Here is a 6,212-nt window from a genome sequence, read left to right as displayed (position 1 = left end):
AATTCAACGGAGAAAAAGAGCCAAGATGAGTTGCATTAGTGCACACGGCTAAAGCTCATGTCAATAAATTGGAGACCAAGAACATTGACGGCGAAATTGGATCTAAAAGTGAATTTAATTCTCTTTGTTGCGGCCTGAGAAATGGATGGACATGGACTTGAAATGGAGCTCGTGTGATGGAAATTAGGGGTGAGCAACGGACGGACGATTGCGGATTAGGGGTCACCCGCAACCAAACCGTCAAAGTTGCGGATTTGGGAATTCAAACCGTGACCGGCCCAATCACCCGCGGATTTGACCTCTGCGGATCAGCGGATTTTGCGGGCCGGTTGCGGATTAACCGCGGATTTGATCACAAGAATCATAAAAAAAAAACTAAGTATAGAAACTAGAAAGTTACAAACTAGAGTACAGACGTTTTTTTAACACAAAAGAGTTCTAATTCAGTAATTCAAAAGCAACAATAGACATAAGATAGTTAACAGCTAACACAAAAGAGTACTAATTCAAATGCAACAAGTCTGGTGCCAAGCCATATGAATCTCTGATGCCAAAAACTGAAAAAGAGACCTTGGATTCGAGTACTAGTTTATTCAATCCATGATAGATATGTCTGGAATTTCCTGCAAGATTTCTGCCGCATCTGTAAAATGAGGAGGAGTTATAGATAATCAGTAAACACTAAATTTGGGCATCATTCTGATCATAACTATTGATATACGGTTCCCACTACAAGATTAACATGCAAAAATTGTTCCCACTACAAATCAATGACCTAACAATACCAACAAAAATTTGACTCAAATCAACAAAATAATGAGGGATTTGGAAATCAGTTACCTTACCGTAATAATCAAGCGATTTGATGTCTACCCAAATCAAAAGCCTCCCAATACTCAATTCCTCTGATAGAAAAATTTAGTGGGAAAATATGATTAAAAACTCCATCCAGGCTAATCATTGTTATTAGAAGAATACAAATCTTTCTTTGTAACGCTTCCTCGTCTATATCCCTTCGTCTTCAGCCGACTAAAATTATACTTCTTTTCTTCCTGGATGTGAAGGAAAAGCTATCAACATTAATAACCCCTTTTCCAAATATGATTTATTCACAAAAAAATGGTACCCATTGATTGAACCAATGAAAATCAAAAAATGAATTAGAAATTGAAAACGAATACAATTTAACCTTAATTCCCAAAACAAATATACACCAATTAGAATTCCCTGTACCCAATTGAATTCAAAGTTACTTAACCATATTTCCCAAAAAAAAAAATAAGAACTCAAAAATGAATACAATTAAATGAGAATGAATACCCTGTTCCCAATTGAATTGATAATTGAAAGTTAACCCTAATTCCTAAAACAAAAATCTGAACTGAAATTAAAATTATCCAAATTTAATTGATAATGGAAACCACTAAATCATACAAATGATCTAACAAATATAAATCTTAAATTCTCAATTTTCAGTTCCATATGAATCTCTGATGCCAAAAACTGAAAAAGAGACCTTGGATTCGAGTACTAGTTTATTCAATCCATGATAGATATGTCTGGAATTTCCTGCAAGATTTCTGCCGCATCTGTAAAATGAGGAGGAGTTATAGATAATCAGTAAACACTAAATTTGGGCATCATTCTGATCATAACTATTGATATACGGTTCCCACTACAAGATTAACATGCAAAAATTGTTCCCACTACAAATCAATGACCTAACAATACCAACAAAAATTTGACTCAAATCAACAAAATAATGAGGGATTTGGAAATCAGTTACCTTACCGTAATAATCAAGCGATTTGATGTCTACCCAAATCAAAAGCCTCCCAATACTCAATTCCTCTGATAGAAAAATTTAGTGGGAAAATATGATTAAAAACTCCATCCAGGCTAATCATTGTTATTAGAAGAATACAAATCTTTCTTTGTAACGCTTCCTCGTCTATATCCCTTCGTCTTCAGCCGACTAAAATTATACTTCTTTTCTTCCTGGATGTGAAGGAAAAGCTATCAACATTAATAACCCCTTTTCCAAATATGATTTATTCACAAAAAAATGGTACCCATTGATTGAACCAATGAAAATCAAAAAATGAATTAGAAATTGAAAACGAATACAATTTAACCTTAATTCCCAAAACAAATATACACCAATTAGAATTCCCTGTACCCAATTGAATTCAAAGTTACTTAACCATATTTCCCAAAAAAAAAAATAAGAACTCAAAAATGAATACAATTAAATGAGAATGAATACCCTGTTCCCAATTGAATTGATAATTGAAAGTTAACCCTAATTCCTAAAACAAAAATCTGAACTGAAATTAAAATTATCCAAATTTAATTGATAATGGAAACCACTAAATCATACAAATGATCTAACAAATATAAATCTTAAATTCTCAATTTTCAGTTCCATATAATCTTAGATGAAAAATCAAACTTTACACCAAATTAAAGTAAACCTAAAAGTAATTACCTTTTATGAAAGAGTCAAAGAATACTGAATACATGAACAGAAAGTGGTATTTGCTTGAGGTTGCGAGAAAATCAACTTTTGATCGCCAACGATAGTGATTAGTGAACAAAGAGCTTGGCTATTAACCTAGAAACTTAAAGAAACGAAAGAGAAAGAAGAGAACTTTTACTTTAAACCAATCACAAACATGCAATCGATTTGGGGAAAAAAATCAAAAAATTTAATTTTTCTGCAATCAAAACTAAAGTTAATCGTTACTTACTTCTCTGCAAATCGATAAAGATGTTCCAACCAATGAAGAAGAAATTACTTCTCTGCAATCGAAGATGAGACGATGAATTCGATGAACTCGAAGAAAAAAAGATGAGACGATGAACTCGAAGAAAAAAAAGGCTATTAGGGTTTAGAAATCTAAGATCCTTATATATAAAACCCCAACTTCCCATATTATCCTTAATATTTTTAACAAATTCCCTAAATGTCCTACGGTGCGGGTAATCCGCGGTTATCAAATCCCAACCGCAACTATAACCGCACCGCATGCAGATTTGAAAATGCACCCGTGTCCGGTCCATAATTCTTGCGGATTGGTTTTTACCCGCAAATTTGCGGACGGACACGGATGAAAACCGCGGTTACGGTTTTTCTGCTCAGCCCCTACTGGCAATATGAACCGTGGTTGCTGAGCTGAGCTTCTGAGACGGTTTAAAGTTTCTATGCTGTGGGCTTAACATTTGCTTGGACCATTAATTGTTTAGTGGACTTCACCTCAAGGTTATACACGTTTGTGCTAGAAGAGAAAAATTAGGTCTCCATAGAAACCGAAATCTACAAGCAGAGAGAAGAAACATCAGGTTCATTTCTTTCGGTCACCACTCACCAGTTAACAAACAAATAAGGAGATCTGGTTTTTGTTGCTGTAGCCGTCGACCTAGCCATGGAACCGGCAGTATTCACCATGGGTCAAGACCCCTACCTGAAGCCGCGAAGAACAAAGAAGCGGTAACCAGTTTTTGGTCGATACAGACTCAAGAAATCAACCATTAAATTCAGTCGTACAAGGAGGAAATTGAGATGCTACGAGTCATGGATTTGGTTGAGTATTTGGGTTAATCAGCAGGTCGAATTTGTGCAGTGGTTATAGCTGAAGATTGCAGACAGGATTAGGTTCGAGATAATGAGCAGTTGATGGATTTTACGACTCGTTGAACCAGTAAAGAAGATAATGGTCTGTTGCTGTTCAAAGAGGACTGAATGGTGAATGTTTTTGACTTATGAGAATAATGGAAATGTTGGGTTTGTCTCAGATTGGAGTTTGCAAGCTTGGAAGCGTTAAAAACATCACACCATATTCATCTCCTACACCACCAGTATTGTGCACACAGCGTGTTCGACTGAAGGCCGGAATGAGCTTTTCTTCACTATTCCAAGCTCTAGCTGAGTCTGTCTTCAAGAGTTGCTGCTGCAACAGTTCGTGTAGCTATTTGCCATGTTCTGGTGTCTGCAATAGAGAGATTGAGCTGAGTTCTAGCAGCTGGCAAGACAAGGAAGATGATATGGCTGTATGGTAGTGTTGCAGGTGATAGAGATGGAGGTACTGATATGCAGTGATTGGTTCTTGGTGCCTGAGATGGAACTGGTGGTGAACTGAGTTGGTTGAAGGCTTGCAGCTGAACTGAAGTGCAGGCAGTAACATAACAAGAAGAAATGGGTAGTTGCTGGGCTGATTTTGTGATGAGCATTGACAAGGATTTTGGATGATGTTAGAAACCAGAGAAGACAGCGAAGAACCTGATGTTGTGTTGCTATAACTGAAGTGCCAGAGAACTGCTATTGTGTGATGCTGTCCATTATGGGGCTGTGAAGAGAGTAGGCGTGCAGGAAGATGGAGCGGGAGTTTGAGTAAGTTTTGGACCGAGATAGATCTGGTGGATTATTTTACAAGGGCCTGGAAAATGGCTAGGACTCATACTTAGAAAACAACGGGGAGCTCGAGTTCCAGGTTCAAGATGGTCCGTTTAGGTCACGACTTGGAAGGAGGGGAAAGAGATATAAGAAGCCGCAACAAACAGCAGAAACCCTACCTTTTCATCACGAGAGAAACGGCGCAGCAACTGTTCACAGAAGTACTAAGAAGCTGAACCAGATCCTAGCTTCCAGGAGTAACACAACAGCAACTCTGGTTTGGTGCCTGGGTTTATTCTCAACTTTCTTTCTTTTAAACAATCTTCAAGCCATATATTTTATTTGTGAACAATGTTTATTATGAGTATCTAAAACAATCTTTTGATTAAGGGCGACTTCAAAGCCCGGAATATGAACTTACAATCGATATGAAATAGCTTCTTCTATTTTATTTGTGAACAATGTTTATTATGAGTAGCTAAAACAATCTTTTGATTAAGGGCGACTTCAAAGCCCGGAATATGAACTTACAATCGATATGAAATAGCTTCTTCTTTCGCAATTATTTTCGTTATTGTTTAATTTCTACTATGCTAATGTTGTTTATGAGCTATGTTTTAATTGTGTAAGTCCGAAATTGAATGATTATTTCATACCTCTATTGCTAGTTTAGAATTTCTTTTACCCGTAATTGTCTAGAAACTATAAACGCAAGTAGCGATATATGGGTATTGATGATGAGACTTTGTTAAGTACCCGTATGTAGAAATTGATACTATTAGGTGATTTAAGCTTTTGAATTCATCACTAGGAGCAATCTTATCTCACAAAACTTAGAAAATTTGTTTAAGTCACACCTAGAGAGCGTACTTCTAGGAAACTTGGCAAGTAGAATCCGGTAGTCGAGCGCTTCCGTATCCGGTGAGCTTAGGGGATAATAACGGGATAGTTGAGTGTACTAATTATCCTAGGGTTGTTAGTAATGAGATAATGAAAGAACGTAGCTTTATGCCAATTTGATTTATATTTCGTGGCCGAGAATGAACTGTTATTCAATTCCATCTCATATTTGAATACAACTTTACAATTTCCAGAATTTCTATAACAAAATCATCTTGCTAAGAGTAATTTCATAACAACTTTTACTTCATACCTTCCTTGGGACAAATCTGCTTTCATTATATTACTTGCCAGTGTAAAGAAAAGTAGAAAAATATTATTTGCGAGTTGACACCTCGTCAAAATTGGCGCCACTGCCGGGGAGGCAGTGGGAAGTTTAGTTGTTATTTTTATTTTTAGTTTTTATTTTTGCTTTTCGTTACAATTTCAGTTTACTCATTAAATCTTTGAGAATCTGTTTTTCAGGTACCATTTCTTTGGTGAATGCGTGGAGAGGGCAGACCAAGTCCTATTGGTATACGTCTTCGTTCGGGCACTTTACTAAAAGACTTGATTCGAGCAGTGAATACCCCACTTCCTCCTAGTTCTTCACCAAGTGAATTCTCGGATCGGAAAAAGAGGAGGACAACACAATGGGAGGTTGACCACCTGCTCCGAGAACAATCAAGGATCTCACTTCTCCAAACCTGGATCAGCAGCCTCTATGTATTCAGCTGAATGGAACCATTGAGTTGAAGCCACAATTGATTCACTTGCTTCCCAAATTCATAGGTTTAGCGGGAGAAGATCCTAATCGTCACTTGCAACAATTTCATCATGTTGTGACGAGTTTGAAGCAAGCAACCGCAGATGCGGATATGGCTATAATGACAACATTTCCTTTCTCCCTTATAGATACTGCAGGAGAATGGTTCTTTTG

The 6,212-nt window shown here is 36.9% G+C and overlaps 1 long non-coding RNA gene across 1 annotated transcript; it reads right to left on the bottom strand.

The window, feature by feature from the left end:
- Positions 1-366: 366 nt before the first annotated feature.
- Positions 367-920, bottom strand: LOC113362079. Its single transcript, XR_003365542.1, has 2 exons — positions 841-920; positions 367-643 (listed from the first exon to the last, which is right to left on the bottom strand). It is a non-coding gene; the product is annotated as an uncharacterized LOC113362079 (long non-coding RNA).
- Positions 921-6,212: the final 5,292 nt, after the last annotated feature.

The sequence above is a fragment of the Papaver somniferum genome, chromosome 3, assembly GCF_003573695.1.
Source record: "Papaver somniferum cultivar HN1 chromosome 3, ASM357369v1, whole genome shotgun sequence".
Taxonomy (NCBI): Eukaryota; Viridiplantae; Streptophyta; class Magnoliopsida; order Ranunculales; family Papaveraceae; genus Papaver; species Papaver somniferum.
Note: the sequence above shows the minus strand (reverse complement) of the source record. Positions and strands in the feature narration are given on the sequence as shown.